The following is a 17750-nucleotide window of genomic DNA, read 5'->3' as shown; positions in this document are numbered from 1 at the left end:
CCCTGTTCATTTTAAATGGGATTCCCATCTAATGTACAGTGTATGGGGATTGACTTGAGTCCAATGATGAACCCTTATGGATCCACAATGGATTGGTCTGGTTGTGTGTGGTCTGACTTTGCAGTGACTGACCGTATTGGTTGCATAGGGTCAACACAGAGTCAAGACATGGGCCGGCCTAACCTTGGCCTAGTTGAATCTGACATCTCAGCATCTCCATCAGAGGGTATAATTTCACTGTTAGTCTACACCTGTTGTTTATGACACATGACAAATTAAACCTGCATTGATTCAGATGAGGGAGTGTAGGGAGCCAGCGGGTTTAAGGACAAGGTTGAACGGTACTGAGATCCACCCGGCTTCACTAAGGTCCTGTGTTGCATTGTTGAATATCCTCTGCAGTTTCCTGGTGTTACAGCCAAAGAAAAGGGCAAAAACAACACTTGGAAGATGAATAAAGAAAACGAAAGGGTGGAGGATGGAAAGCGTCCCAAAAGAGAAAAGAGTGCGAAAAAAGAGAGGGTGGGAAAGGTGAGGATCAGGGGAGGGAAAGTGATAGAGAGAGAACGGCGCTGAGAGTATGCTGCATCTCATTACTGAGTAAAGGGAGAAGACACTGTCCCTGAGGGGTTTGGTCTCTATTCTTCATCTGTGTGCTATGCTGATTCCCTGTCCCTGGGTCTCTGGGCTGGGAAGGCTGATTCAGGGACGGGTCTCCATGGCTCAGCATGAGGCACATCTGTCTGTCACGTGGAGTCTGGGCGACTCATGAAAAGAAACATCAATATCTAACAACACGGAGCCAGCTGAAGTGAATTCAGCCGTCCCTCGTTACAGGACCATCACATAAAACTCCCTCTTGCTTGTTCCGTGTACTGTTTACTCCAGAGCTATTTGTTATTCTGTTTGATGCTGTGTCTCTCCAACCAGTCTCTCTGTTTACATCCGTCTGCTCAGCATTATTTATGACATCAACAGATGGATTTGATAAGGCAGGGGGGATTTGTTAGAGTACTTCAATTGGAACTATGTTGTAGTCAATGAAGCAATACATACTGACCTCCATGTGAACTAGCAGTGAGTGTTCATACCTCTTGTCTCTGTCGGTCTGTCTGAGGGTTCTGTCCTGCTGGGCCTCAGAGGCTGGGAAGCCAGCAGCGGGTGCAGGGAAGCAGGAGCCAGTGGTGCTGATAGCAGCAACAAGTAAAGGTCACGTTGACTGTATATTTCTGCCGAGCTGTGGATATTATGATTTAATGACAGCAGGTTTGTGTTTGGGTTCTTCACAGGTCTCCGTTTATGGAGACTGAGAGAGAGGATGAACCAGATCCATCCCTGTTTTTGTCTGTTCTCTCAGAGTGTGTGTTGTGGGTGAAAGGACATCTGGGAATTGTTGGGGAGTAAACTGAGTTATTTTATTTTCGAGTAAACTGAGTTAAACATGGTGGATCTGGTGAACCAACGCTCTTTTTAAGCAAGCACACCAGTCAAGTTCTTCCACAGGCCGATCTCGACAAACTATTTCTGTATGCTTCTCGCTTTGTGCGCAGGGGGCATTGTCCACGAACTGTTGCCACAAATTTGGAAGCACAGAATTGTCTAGAATGTCATTGTATGCTGTAGCATTAAGATTTCCCTTCACTGGAACTAAGGACCCTGATCCATGAAAAACAGCCCCAGACCATTATTCCTTCTCCACCAATCTTTACAGTTGGCACTATGCATTGGGGCAGGTAGCGTTCTCCTGGCATCCGCCAATACCAGATTATTCTGTCGGACTGATACAGTATATGGTGAAGTGTGATTCATCACTCCAGAGAACACGTTTACACTGCTCCAGAGTCCGGCGAGCTTTACACCACTCCAGCCAACGCTTGGTGTTGCGCATGGTGATCTTAGGCTTATGTGGGGCTGCTCAGCCATGGAAACCCATTTCATGAAGCTTCAGACGAACAGTTATTGTGCTGATGTTGCTTCCAGAGGCAGTTTGGAACTCGGTGGTGAGTGTTACAGGTTATTTTTATGCGCTTCAACACTCAGCGGTCACGTTTTGTGAGCTTGTGCTGTCTACCCCTTCGAGGCTAGGCAGGGCATAATTTGAACAAACTGACATGTTGGAAAGGTGGCATCCTATGACGGTGCCACGTTGAAAGTGACACCTCAGTAAGGCCATTCTACTGCCAAAGTTTTGTCTATGGAGATTGCATGGCTGTGTGCTCAATTTTATACACCTGTCAGCATCGGATGTGGCTGAAATAGCCGAATCCACTAATGTGAAGGGGTGTCCACATACGTTTGTATATATAGTGTAACTTAATAACATCTTATTCCAACTCGTGCTCAGAATAGGAAAACAGAAATTATGCACATCCACATGTGGCACCAACCTGGTCTCAGAGCATTTCGTATTATTCTGTACGTAAATCCAAGACACTCCATTTGGTATGATATGTGATGTTTGGTATGGTTAGATAAGACAGATGGTTAATTAAGGAAAAAACAAAAGGAGGGTGGATGGGTGGGCGTATATTACGCGTGTAACCTAAGTAACCTACTGTCTTTATCAGTGATTGAAATGCACTGTATACAAAATTGTGTACAATGTCCATAGGCACAATTTATTTATGAAAAGGTTGAAGTTGAAAGTGTAACAACATAACACATTCTTTCATCTTGTACTGCTTCTCTAATCTTGTACTGTTCAAACCATTTTAATTTTGGTTACTTAAGACAGAAACGATAGGAGGGAGATTGGTCAGGAAGGAAGAATGGGCGTATAATGCAAATGTATAGCAACCCATAGGTTGTGTGTTTGAATCTCATAACAGATAACTTTAGCATTTTCGCTAAATAGCAACATTGCAACTACTTACTACTTTTTAGCTACTTTGCAATTAGCTAACCATTCTACCAAACCATAACCTTAACCCCTTTAACCTAACTCCTAAACTTAACCCTAACCCGAAGCCTAGCAAACGTTAGCCACCTAGCTAGAATTCGTAACATATCATACGTTTTGCAAATTCATAACATATTGTACGTTTTGAAAATTTGGACATATCATACTAATTATAATTCGTAACATATTTTACGAAATGGGTGATGGACATCCACAAAATAATTTATATCATACTAAATGGAGTATCTCGGATTTATGTACAGAATAATACGAAATGCTCTGAGACCAGGTTGGTGGCACGGGAGCTGAGCAAAAAGAAAAGCTAGTCAAAATATACAATACTCACAAAAGAAAGCAGACATTCACTTTCTTTTTCTAGAAGGTCTAAGCACCCTTTTAGCAATGATGGTCAGTGGTTTTCAAGGAAAGGTGTAGAAGTGAACCGTGGCAGCCAGACACTGAAATGATTGTCATGGGTCGCTAATAAGAAATGTTGCATATTATATGACAGCTGGTTCTGATTTGGCTTCTCCCTACAGGTTAAGCAGACTGGGTCCTGGAGGAGGTCAATGGCTGCAGTCTGCAGACCTCTGTCATGCTGCCTGAGACCCTGCAGGCCAAGGTGATTGATTCACAGTCCCCTTATACACACGGTTTATCCTCTCCCTCTGTCCCCAAGGTGCCGAACGGACCCACTCGGTCTCCCAAATGCGATTCAAACTCACAAATACCTAACAATTAACATTGCGTGAATGAGAGAGAGGGAGAGATGGAGGGATAAAGAGAAAGAAAGTATGCTTAAATTGGCCCATTTGTAAGTATGTATAGTCTCTGTTGAATAAGAGCGTATTTGATGTGGAAGAGCCAAGTGATTGGAGGGGTGAATGGAGGTTGAACTTAAACACAGAGACACAGCTGCAGCCCAGCCTCTCTGTCTTGGTCCTTGGCCTGGCCTAGTGCCTGCAGTTCTGTCAGCCCGTGCCTCAAATGGTAGTATTCACAGACGAGTGTCAGCGACAGGGAGTCTGCAAGCCGTCTACAGCCCTGCTAGCAGTCTGTGCAGCAAAGTTACAGGAATTTTACTACACTAGAGCAGGAAGAAAGAGTGGATAGGAGACATTTATTGTAAACACTGCTTGTTTTTTTTGTGACAGGCAAACGAAAGTACATTTTTTTTGTGTGTAGTACATGATTTTGTATACAGTGCCTTTCAATCACAGATAAAGACAGTAGGTTAATTATGACAGAAACGATAGGAGGGAGGTTGGTCAGGGAGAATGGGTGGGCGTATAAAGCAACCCTCTAGCAACCTAAGGGTTTTGTGTTCTAAGTTCATCACAAATAACTTTAGCATCTTCACTAATTAGCTACTTTGCAACTACTTTTTAGCTACTTTGCAACTACTTAGCATGTTAGCTAACATTAACCATTTAACCTAACTCCTAAACCTAACCCTTTCACTTCTTAGCTAGCATGTTAACTAACCTTAACCCCTAACCCTAACCCTAACCTTAATCCATAGCCAAGCTAGCCAACGTTAGCCACCTAGCTAGCCTAGCTAATGTTAGCAATAACACATTGGAATTTGTTTAATGTACACGAATGCATTATGAAGAAAGAAAATCATGCAATAAGCACAACATGCATTGTGATGAAAATCATGTAATACACACAAAAAAGTCATTTTTTTGTGTGCCTGTCACAAATTTCAAATAAGTAATTTGTGTCTATTTCACAATAAGGTGTGAAAGTGTGTTTATTATCCAGATCTATGTTTACAGTGATGCCAGTTTTACTCTGTTTTCAAAATGTAATGGTTTGTTGGTCAGTCATCGTTTGATTGATTTCATGCCAAGTAAAGCACTTAGATGCAATGGTGAGAAAGTGACAGAAAAGCAGATGTGGTTGGCTGTAAAGTTGACAATGGCAGATATGGCTCGGAATCAGTCACTTGCAGTACTTATTCCCACACTGTCTAACCTCTCTCCCTCTCAATTTCTCTCTCTTTTCCTCTCTCCTGTCTTCTCTCCTTGGTATGACTATTTGGAAGGCAGCAGCCTGTGGATGTGAGGTGGAAATAAAGAATTAGCTGTCTGAATTTGGAGGATTAGCTGTCTTTTAAATCCATCACTTTTAAGTGCACACACGCATAGAAACCAGAACCACACACACACACACACACACACACACACACACACACACACACACACACACACACACACACACACACACACACACACACACACACACACACACACACACACACACACACACACACACACACACACACACACACACACACACACACACACACACACACACACACACACACACACACACACACACACACACACACACACACACTGCACTTGTTTCATAGTTGCACAGATTGAGACATGTATAGGGTGTTCTGCTTTTGTTCCTGGTACAGATTCGCTATTACTAACCCCCCCTTTGATGATGTTTTTTTTAAGCTTCTCCCAAAAAGATTCCTGCTGTCAGAGACGAGGCTGTTGCTTGTCAGTTGGCTATTAATACCACCAGATAAGTTTGCGATTAAACAATTGTTGTTGCAGTGTTTTGTCACAGGGATGATTTGTGTGTCGGGGGCTTTGGAGCACCGAGCCACCTCCCGTCGGATGGATTTATCTATAGGCCTCAATCAGCGATGGATTGGTCTAAACAATAGCTTCAATGACGTAATGGGTCAGGGATGAGGCCTGTTGGAATTCTATTAGACCTAGTGTTGCCTCATCTCCCTGTCACTGATTCAAAGGAGACCACTGCTCCACAAAAACACAGGTCAGGCCCATGGAGAAGCAGTAGTGAGAGTATTATCCTCAACTTAAATTAGTTTCATGTCACATGGAAAGTGTCTTAGAGTGGAGGCCTGCTTCTGACACTGGGAGTGAGGGCATTCTTTGTTTCCGTGGTGTTTATAGGCTTAAACGGGGATTCGGACAGCCTCGCCTTTCTTTGAGCTCTCTGATTGCTTTAAAGTCCCGTCGACGGCTCCACTGTTGCAGCACTCATGGCCGGGGACCAGAACAGGCCGCCTTGTGAAGTGAAGAGGAAGAAACCCAATAAAAAAAGTCTGCCTGCCAAAACCTCAGTGAATTCCTGATGAGGGAAAGAATGCAGCAGGAAAATAAGCCACGTTACCGTTCCTTCTCATTTCCCCCTCACTCCTTCCCTTTTTTGATAAACACAAATCCTTCCCTGTACCCCCCCCCCCCCCGCTCGCTCCTCTTCCTCACTCAACTCCTCATTCACTTGCACAGTTCTGGCAGAGTCTAGGAGAACCATGAAATCCCTCAAGTCCAGTCCAGATCTCTGGCAGAGAGAGAGAGATGTTGAAAAAAATTAGTTCCACTTGCATTTGAGATCTCAGTAATAGTTAAACATATGCGCTCATCCACTGATAGTTTATCCATTGTTGGAAAGTTTAATTTGTCTTACTGACCCTCTACGAGAAGTGTTAGAGGGTAAATAGGATAGGGTGTGTCGAGTGATTGACTGAAACAGGGCCTGTGTATTAGCCTAGCTGTTTCTCTTTATTCCCCAGCCTGGCAGTAGAGTATTGCAGAGGAAATGTCCTGTTATGGAGCTTCAGAGATGTTACGCAGATGGCTGTTTGGTTTCCTCATGTGATTAATGTCAGTTGATTCACCCTGGTTGGGGGCTGGGGAGCAGAGATGGGTAGCTCTACAGCTGCCGATATGACTGAATGATCTGGTAGCAAACGTCCTTGCTCTGTTTGTCAGAACTGGGTTTGGACTGTCTCCATTGAGCATACAGGGAGAGAGAGGGGTGGGGTGGGGTGGGGGGGTTCTGCCCTGTCCTTCTATGTAACTTTATGTTGATTAAATCACTTCATACTTCAGCAGCTTCACTGCATGGATTTCTTTCTAAAGTCCTCCCTCACTGTTTTGTGGAACTAATTGGGAGTGAGAGGTGAGTTGAAGTACACACACATATTTCCCCTCACCCCCCATGAGTTCCAGTGTGTGGCCACTAAAATATCTGCCTGTCATCGAGTCTGCTCGGTTACCTGGCAACATCCATTGTTCCGGTGGGAGTGCCTCCAGAGAGTGGGTGGGGGCTGATAACATTCCAGGACATTCCATTGAGGACTCAGGTGCCTCCCTCGGCCAGGCTCATAGCTCTGTAGTGTGTATGTGCTGAAGGACAGGTGTGCTGGTGCGCTGTGCTCTCTAAGCCTTGAAGGGAAAAACCACACAACCACACCCACTAAAGCCCGTCTGATTCAACTTCTTACTCATAGAGACATGATGTCAATGTGGATATTTAGGGCCAAATATGGACATGTGCAGGTTTAAGGAAGGACTTGACGAAAGAGACAAGGCAGTTAATCTTCTCAATAACACTCTGCAATATACATCACCTGTCAGTATGGAATCTGTGTGCAGAGGGGAGGACAGGACAATGCGTGAAGAGAGGGCTGAAAGTGAACCTGGAAAGTTCACCTCGAGGTCTGCAGTAAATATTCAAACCTGTTTACCGAACGTTTTGTGGTAGATTTGCTCCTTTCGGCTCAATTACTTGAGTTTTTTCTCTCTCTCTCCCTCTTGTGGATACAGGTTTGTGAAGTATGATCTCTCCCATGTCTTTGGATCAGTTGCAGCAATACATGTTGTGATTCAATAACAACCTGTTTGATGATTTTTCAATATGACATATTTGGGGGAGGGAAGAGGAGATAGGATAAAAGGGTTAGCACAGGAAATATCGCTGTCTACCTAGTCATGAAGCAGTGGGTTCAAGTGCCTGCAGATGCCCCCAAATATTTGAATCTAAATCTGCATGGCTCCTTGTGCTCTTTACAGGAGCAGTTCATGTATAAAAGGCACTTCTGGATGATCTTTGTTCCTTGTCCTTGCTTCCCTGTTACCCTCCATGGTAGGATTCTACACATGCTAATGGTGCTTGAATCCACTGGCGGTCAGTGCTGTTTACGATTAGGGAGGACACTTTTTTTTCTCCCATTCCTACATTTTTTTTATACTCTCATTCATATTCCATCCACCCAGCTCCATGTAAAAATGATAGCTTTAGGCTACTACGTGATATTTGACTTTAAACAATATCCATCATGAAATTTTATAACGTAGGTGCACAGGTCGAGAGACAAATTGGCTTAATCAAGGTGACAGACAGTGACACATTCAATACCACCTTGCCTGCATCTAGCTCATCTAGGATATAATCATTAGTCCAAACAGTTGCAAAATATATTTTCTATTGGACAAATTCAGGTAGGGTTATCCCTGTTTCATACTGTTTACTTCCAAGTGTTTTTAACAGAATCGTCAGAATAAATACACCCCTGATCACCCCCGCAACAGTTCACTTTCATAGAAGCCACATACAAACAGCATCATCACTCTCCTCGTTGTATAATTCCTTCTCGCATCTACGCGCATCTACGCGCTCTCCTCCTCTCACCGTTTCTCTCAGCTTGTGGACAGTGCACCATTCAACAACTGTCTGTGACCAAGCGAAAAAAAACTTTCTAAGCCAACCTTCATACCATAACCGCTAACCACTACACAGACTACATCGTTGTCACCATATTAACTAACGTCATAGTCAACATACAGTAGCTAATTGAACTAACGCATTAGTAAACCCACTACAATCATGTAGTACAGTGTACAGCAAGCAGTTTAGCAATTACACCAGCGGGTCCTGGTGGCAATTAATGAATCAAACTGAAAGCTTACTTTGACTTGGAAGAGTTCCAATGTTGTAGCCAGCTACCTAACATACAGTGCATTCGGAAATTATTGATACCCCTTCCCTTTTTCCAGATAAGATATGTTTTTTCTCATCAATCTACACGCAATACACCATAATGTCAAAGTGAAAATCAGGTTTATATAAAAATAAAAACATTTATTAAAAAAACTAGTTTGCCTAAGTATTTAGACCCTTTGCTATGAGACTTGAAATTCAGCTCAGATGCATCCTGTTTCCATTGATCATCCTTGAAATGTTTCTACAACGTGATTGGAGTCCACCTGTGGTAAATTTAATTGATTGGACATGATTTGGAAAGGCACATATAAGGTCCCACAGTTGACAGTTCATGTCAGAGCAAAAACCAAGCCATGAGTTTGAAGGAATTGTCCGTAGAGCTCCGAAACAGGATTGTGTTGCGGCACAGATCTGGGGAAGGCTACCAAAAATTGTCTGCATGATTGAAGGTCCCCAAGAACTCAGTGGCCTCCATCCTTCTTAAATAGAAGAAGTTTGGAACCACCAAGACTCTTCCTAGAGCTGGCCTCCCAGCCAAACTGAGCAATCGGGGGAGAAGGACCTTGGTCAGGGAGGTGACCAAGAACCTGATGGTCACTCTGACAGAGCTCCAGAGTTCTTCTGTGAAGATGGGAGAACCTTCCAGAAGGACAACCATCTCTGCAGCACTCCACCAAGCAGGCCTTTATGGTAGAATGGCCAGACGGAAGCCACTCCTCAGTAAAAGACACATTACAACCCGCTTGGAGTTTGCCAAAAGGCACCTAAAGGACTCTCAGACCATGAGAAACAAGATTCTTTAGTTTGATGAAAGCCAGATGAAACTCTTTGGCCACGTCTGGAGGAAATCTCGCACCATCTCTACGGTGAAGCATGGTGGTGGCAGCATCATGCTGTGGGGAGGTTTTTCAGCGGCAGGACTGGGAGACTAGTCAGGATTGAGGGAAAGATGAACAGAGCAAACTCCAGACAGATCCTTGTTGAAAACCTACTCCAGAACGCTCAGGACCTCAGACTGGGGTGAAGGTTCACGTTCCAAAGGGACAACGACCCTAAGCACACAGCTAAGACAACACATGAGTGACTTTGGGACAAGTCTCTGAATGTTCAAGTCCGGTCTCTGTCTCAGCCAGAGACCGGACTTGAGCCCAACCAAACTTCTCTGGAGAGATCTGAAAATTGCTGTGCAGCGACGCTCCCCATCCAACCTGACAGAGCTTGAGAGGATTTACAGAGAAGAATGGGAGAAACTCTCCAAATGCAGGTGTGCCACACTTGTAGCGTCATACCCAAGAAGACTCGAGGCTGCAATCGCTGCCAAAGTTCTTCAACAAAATACTGAGTAAAGGGTCTGAATACTTAAGTAAATGTAATATTTCAGTTTTTTATTTGTAACAAATGAGCAAAAAAATGTAACAGCCTCTTTTTGGTTTGTTATTATGGGATATTGTGTGTAGATTAATGAGGGGAAAAATCTATTTAATCAATTTTAGGAGAAGGCTATAACCTAACAAAATGTGGAAAAAGTCAAGGGGTCTGAATTATTTCTGAATGCGCTGTAAATAGCATCCCTCTCTGTTTGCGCTGGGTGAGTAGGCTAAATTAGCTATCTGCATTAGCTAGCTAATTTAGTGAATGTGAAAAAAATAGAATGAAATGTAGCTCTCTCTCTCTCTCTCTGCTGCCTCTCCTTGATTTTTGAAGAAATTAATTTGTTCAAAACTGTTCAACTACCGTTTGTCTCTCTCTTTTTTAGTCAACTACTCACCGCATGTTATACACTGCAATGCTTGCTAGCTTATGCATTCAGTACTTGATTCATTCTCTGATCCTTTGATTGGGTGGGCAACATGTCAGTTCATGCTGCAAGAGCTCTGATAGGTTGGAGGACATCCTCCGGAAGTCATCATAATTACTGTTTAAGTCTATGGAAGGGGGTGAGAACCATGAGCCGTCTAGGTTTTGTATTGAAGTCAACGTACCCAGAGGAAGACGGAAAATAGCTGTCTTCCGGCTACACCATGGTGCTACCCCAGAGAGTGCTGTTGAGGCTACTGTAGACCATTGCAAAACTGTGTGTTTTAATCAGCTATTTGGTGGTGTGACTATATTTTGTATAGTTTTATCTTAAAAGGATCATGTTTTACCATTTTTATTTTTATGAGATTCATTGAGTAAGGATGGTCCTCCTCTTCGAATGTGGAGGAGCCTCCACTTCTTGAATCTCTGCTTGTTGAATGCTTTGGCAGAATTCCTCGAAGACATACCCCAGAATTATCTATTTCATTTTTAATTCAGTTCATTGAAACAAAGGAGGAATTGTGTTATTCAAATGGCATGGTTTCCTAGGAAGGGACAGAAGTCCCACACATGAAAATGAAATACCAGCTTCCTTCTAAATCATTCTATGAATCAGAAAGATTCAAAGACCAGATTATGTTTTTATACATTGTCCATCTATAAGTGCAGCTCATGCTTAAAGCCTGTTTTTAGGAAGCAAAACTCTTGTGTCACTGAGCTATGCAAAACTGTAGTAGTTTGTTTTTTTATCATGATGCTACTGTGACACGAAAAATAATGTTTATATTGGGGAAAGTGCTGTGTTATGCACACAGCTGCTAGCGCTGTGGAACATAGCATATTTTATTGCCAAGCTATGGCAGATGTTGTCATAGTTTAGCTTCATTTAGTTTAATTGGCGTCAAAGCTGCAGATTTTAAAACCTCAGACGTTAAGTGCCCTATTTAGGGGACTTTGAGTGGTTCTGAACCAGTTCCCACTGATATTTTGGTGTACAGTCGTGGCCAAAAGTTTTGAGAATGACACAAATGAATTTTCATAAAGTTTACTGCTTCAGTGACTTTAGATATTTTTGTCAGATGTTACTATGGAATACTGAAGTATAATTACAAGCATTTTATAAGTGTGAAAGGCTTTTATTGACAATTACATGAAGTTGATGCAAAGAGTCAATATTTGCAGTGTTGACCCTTCTTTTTCAAGACCTCTGCAATCCGCCCAGGCATGCTGTCAATTAACTTCTGGGCCACATCCTGACTGATGGCAGCCCATTCTTGCATAATCAATGCTTGGAGTTTGTCAGGATTTGTGGGTTTTTGTTTGTCCACCCACCTCTTGATGATTGACCACAAGTTCTCAATGGGATTAAGGTCTGGGGAGTTTTCTGACCATGGACCCCAAAAAATCGATGCTTTATTCCCCGAGCCCCTTAGTTATCACTTTAGCTTTATGGCAAGGTGCTCCATCATGCTGGAAAAGGCATTGTTTGTCACCAAACTGTTAGTGGATGGTTGGGAGAAGTTGCTCTCGGAGGATGTGCTGGTACCATTCTTTATTCATGGCTGCGTTCTTAGGCAAAATTGTGAGTGAGCCCACTCCCTTGGCTGAGAAGCAACCCCACACATGAATGGTCTGAGGATGCTTTACTGTTGGCATGACACAGGACTGATGGTAGCGCTCACCTTGTCTTCTCCGGACAAGCTTTTTTCTGGATGCCCCAAACAATCTGAAAGGGGATTCATCAGAGAAAATGACTTTACCCCAATCCTCAGGAGTCCAATCCCTGTACCTTTTGCAGAATATCCGTCTGGCTTCTTTGCTGCCCTTCTTGACACCAGGCCATCCTCCAAAAGTCTTCGCCTCACTGTGCGTGCAGATGCACTCACACCTGCCTGCTGCCAATCCTGAGCAAGCTCTGTACTGGTGGTGCCCCAATCCCGCAGCTGAATCAACTTTAGGAGACGGTCCTGGTGCTTGCTGGACTTTCTTGGGTGCCCTGAAGCCTTCTTCACAGCAATTGAACCGCTCTCCTTGAAGTTCTTGATGATTCGATAAATGGTTGATTTAGGTGCAATCTTACTGGCAGCAATAGCCTTGCCTGTGAAGCCCTTTTTGTGCAAAGCAATGATGACGGCACATGTTTCCTTGCAGGTAACAATGATTGACAGAGGAAGAACAATGATTCCAAGCACCACCCTCCTTTTGAAGCTTCCAGTCTGTTATTCGAACTCAATCAGCATGTGATCTCCAGCCTTGTCCTCGTCAACACTCACACCTGTGTTAACGAGAGAATCACTGACATGATGTCAGCTGGTCCTTTTGTGGCAGGGCTGAAATGCAGTGGAAATCGTTTTTGGGGATTCAGTTCATTTACATGGCAAAGAGGGACTTTGAAATTAATTGCAATTCATCTGATCACTCTTTATAACATTCTGTAATATATTCAAATTGCCATCCTACAAACTGAGGTAGCAGATTTTGTGAAAATGTATATTTGTGTCATTCTCAAAACTTTTGGCCACGACTGTACAGAGCTCTGTGAATGTCGCAGGGTCCAGTACCTTATAGTGCCAGAAAGCCCCATCTATAAAGCTGAAGTTGTAACGAGTATGCAGACATTCGAGTTGTGTCTCTGAGACACTCAGAAGACACTTGACAGAAAATGCTCTGTCGTCAGTTATATGAAATGGGGCCAAAATGGAGCCAAAATATGATCATATTTATTTTACAGTTATAAAAGATGAACTCTTATAGTAAGTCATTTATAATTTGATTGTTACTATATTTAGAAGGCATTTCAGTAATTTAAAGAAAAATACTATATGATTTTTTATATTTCAATATTTTCGTAAATATTTGTACTATGTACTTGAGCTTGTGTCCTCAGAATTGACTACACCTCAGCAACGTGTAACTACTTTTACCAGAAAGGTGAGTACCATACCTTTCTAGAAAAAAAGGGTTCCAAAAGGGTTATTTGTGGAGGGATTAGCCTAGGCAGCTGATAGTGGGTGCTAGATCTACACTAAAGCTTCTTCCATTGAGGCTGCAAAGGCATCATTTTCCTCCTTAACTCAGAGGGCTTGGGTTAAATGCTGAAGACACATTTCAGTTTAATGCATTCAGTTGTGCAACTGACGTGGTATCTACTTTCCCTTTAATGTTGGGCCTTCGGAAAAAAATGTGTACTGTCTTAATATAACACAATGTTCCACCACCATTTTCTGATTTTTCTGACAACTTACAGTATGATGTTACACATATTTTGCTGAACGCGGTGTGCTAAGTTGTCTGAAAATCCAAAAATGGTAGTACTTTTTTTTTTTTTACTAAGACAGTACACATTTTTTCAGTTTTTTTTCAGATGGCCCACCATTAAAGCTAGTTAAGGAGGAAAATGATGCCTTTGCAGCCTGAATGGAGGATGCTTTATGTGCGATCCGGTCCGCGGGGGACCCGAGCGTATTACCGGCTGGGCATATCAATCCTAGACGATAGTGCAGATCTAACTCCCACTATCTAGTCTAGTCTATGCAGGTATAGGGTTCTACCAAGAACCGTTTTCATCTGAAGAACCCTTTTTGGAGGACAAAGTTGTAACGAGGCAAAGGGTTCTACTTAGAACCTTTCATATCCTAAGAACCATGTTTAAAAGGAAGGGTTCTTTGATGATTCTTTGTGTGGGAAGAAGGATTCTTTGAAAGACAAGAAGGGTTCTACAAAGAAGCCTTTTGAATGTGAATAAGCTTTTTAATTGTAAATGTTTTTCTTCTTTTAAATAGTACCTGAGTATTAGTGTTTACCTCAGTGTTTAAACTTTAACATCAGTGGTTTAAGTAATCTGATAACTCTAAAAAGATATGTGAGAATATCTACCTATATGTGAATATTTGTGCATTTATCTGCTATTCCCGTAATCATTTTACATATACAGTACAGACATAGTTGACATCTTTGCCATGATTTCTGTCTTTCAAATTAGTATTTTCTGTGATTTTATTGAGCAGAGAATAGTATTATTAAAGGGAATATGAGTGAACCAGCAGTGTATTGTGTGGTACACAGCAAATTGGCAATGTTTTTTTCACCAGTGTAATATTTCTAGTGTTGAATAAGAAGTTAAATTAACTTAACACTCAGTGGTGTAAAATAATCCCAGTGTTGGTGTTAATAACCAGAGTTCTGTGTGATTGTGTCATTTTAACTCTGTGTAGAGTAAAACACTCAAAACCACGCCCATCATTATTATATTTTCCAGCATGCTCTATTGCAGGTTGATTTTCAGAATTGCTTGTTTCAATATCTGTGTTTTTGCATGTACATTGACTGGTTGAATAATCTTATGTTACACAAAGATGACATACATTTTTCAAAATTATTCCAATCTGTTAGTAGTTGGACGTATTTCACCCATTACTGAGATGGTTGTTCCAGTTTAGATGATATAGGTAGTCTCATTATTCAAGTTCCAGTTGGTGGATGTCCTGACTCTGCCTGGATTCCAATTGGAATTACACATCCCTTTGCAAGCCAGCACAATGTGACTTGCAAGCCTGATCTGGCCTGTAAAGCACGCGTTTCCCAACACCACTGTGTAAGGGTATAATTAGGCCCTCAAAGAAAGGCTTTGTTATATACGTCACAACGAGTTGAATTTTAAATGCTAATAAGGCTGGTGGAACCGTTCATGGAGGGTTATAGGAGGAACCCTTCAAAGATAAAAGGGTTCTCGGTAGAACCCTTCTAAGAGGGTTCTAGGAAGATGAGAGATCCATAAACAAATTATCTGTGCACTTTCTTCTTAATACAAAATTCAGGAACTCATGTAGTGCCCCCGTGAGGCAAATTTATAATAATCTTCCATCTGGCTTTATATGCAAAACCGTGGAAAACAAGATTGATTCTGTCCATTCCTGCTACTTATGGTTTGATCTGATCAGGTTGATCTCACTGGACTAGACCGCTAGATCACCCTCTAGTTTCCATGGCTCCAGCCCAAACATGGAGATGAGGGTTGTTAGGGCTAGAGGTTGGTGTGGAGTGACAGGACACAGTTTTCAAACTCTCGTATCCCATACCCTTCAAATGCCTACACTGGTTAAGGACTCATCTCCTCAAAGTGTGTCTAGCTTACATTACTTGTTTCTGTTTTGCTAATTGTGTTTTCACATTACTTCCTGCCAAATTACCTCATGCAGAGGGGGAAGCAGGGCTGAAGATGTACCCTGTAGGTCCTGCAGGAGGACCAGAGACCAGTGGGAGGAAAGGTACAGGGGAAACACAGAGAATTGTTTATTTTATTAACTAGGCAAGTCAGTAAAGAACATATTCTTATTTACAATGACAGCTTAAGAACAGTGGGTTAGCTGCCTTGTTCAGGGGCAGAACGACAGATTTTTACCTTGTCAGCTCAGGGATTTGATCTAGCAACCTTTCAATTACTGGCCCAATGCTCTAACCACTAGGCTACCTGCCACCCCGACACAGAGAAAGGGAGCCAGGGAGGACAGGGAGAGAGACAGAAAAAAAGTGGGTAGAAAAGGAGAGGGATTTGAGGGCATACATTATAGCATCACATGAGAGGTTAATTGTATGTGAAAAACATAGTCCTACTCTACATAATAACTAATGAGAATCCACATAAAAGGCATTTAGAAAAAAATACCATTGTGGTCTTCATGATTATGGATGAAACGCAGACCGAGGCAGATTTTTACAAGGGAGAGGGAAACAAAAGGAGAGAACTACTATGTGGCCTACCAGACACATGGGGAGGACTTTGACGAGAAAAGGAGGAAGGGGGAGTTATAAATATAACTGAACGATTAAAGAGAACCATAAAATACTGGAGTGCTGGAGAGTGAGTGCAGAAAGGGGACGTTGTTTGTGTTCATAGCTCAGCACTCTAAAAGAGTTACACTCTGTAGGCTATGAATTTCAAGGAGGACATTGAGAATTGTTAGTGACAGCAGGCTCAGGCGGTAAGGGGGTCAAGACTTGTGGCCGTTGTTATGAAAGGATAATTCCTAACTATTGTGAGGCCCACTGGCTTGAATCTGAAGAATTATCGGATTAAAGAGTACAGAGACAACCCCTGTGATCTTGTTAATAACCGCTGTTTGCTTGGAGAACTGTCGTGGGGCCGGCCTGCATGTCAGCTAAGTGATTACACAAGGTCTGATCCCCGGGCCCACCATGGTGGAACTAAACGGGCAAAGGGAGTGTGTGTGTCCAGCTGCACACTGACCATGCCAGAGGTTATAACCTACCTGTGAGAGACATAAGGTATAGATTACAATGCTCATTGAATGAGAGCATCACCTTTACCATAAAAGGCTCTTATGCTACTGTAATCTCCATAAAATCCTTTAGAACTCGTCTCTGTTTGACTGTAAGGAATAGCTTATAGGGTATGAGCAGGGTGTTTGTACAGTATGGAAAATGCAGGCTTTGACTTGCGTCTAGCATGGCAGACCATTTCAATGGAAATTTGAGATATGCCTATTCACACATACCCAGCGGGAACTCACTCATCTGGAATCTTTACTGTTTCCTCCCGGCTGAATCCGCTTTGCCTCAAACTCTGACTGCCATAAGTAATAAGATATATTAGCAAACGCTAAAGAAACTTGAAACAGTGACGTTAGGCAAACACAAATGTAACCGCTTGTCAGCTTTAACATAATAGTTACACTTTCATACTCTGTTTTTCTATCTCACATTCCCCGTTCTCCCGGCTTGGGTTGACAAACTAATAACCGTCTCCCTGAAGAGTGGTCATACACAAATGATGAAGACAGCCATGTCCCGTGGGGGGAAAGGGGGGTGCCTGCTTTGTTGGTTCAACTGAATCATCTCAGAAATAGTTACTATGGTTCTGGGAGAGAGGGGAAGAGAGAGGGGCCACTAACCTTCAGGACCAGTGTGTGGAGACGGTGCTCTTTAAAAGGAGACGTTTTCAACATTTCACTGGACCGAAACGTTTTAACAAAGCGCCCTCCTCCCTGTGAGTCTCTCTCTCCTGGGTGAAGCGTGAATCCCAGGTCGGGCCAGGAACAACCGTTCCACTGTACTCCTGGCAGGAGACAGTCCGGAGACCGGGCTCCTGCAGAATTCTTTTGTTTTTACAGCATCTCATTAGGGCCTCCTAAAATCCCAAATCTCATTGAAATATGATGAATGCTTCAAATTGGTCTGTTGATGTTCGATATTGTATCACATGTATGATTGTAGAGACAATGCCAGAGAGGCGTGAGTGTGTGAGAGGGTAATC

Source organism: Oncorhynchus mykiss, chromosome 25, assembly GCF_057628025.1.
Source record: "Oncorhynchus mykiss isolate SJ-2025 chromosome 25, ASM5762802v1, whole genome shotgun sequence".
Lineage (NCBI taxonomy): Eukaryota > Metazoa > Chordata > Actinopteri > Salmoniformes > Salmonidae > Oncorhynchus > Oncorhynchus mykiss.
The sequence above is the reverse complement of the archived record's forward strand: the minus strand, read 5'-3'. Positions refer to the sequence as shown.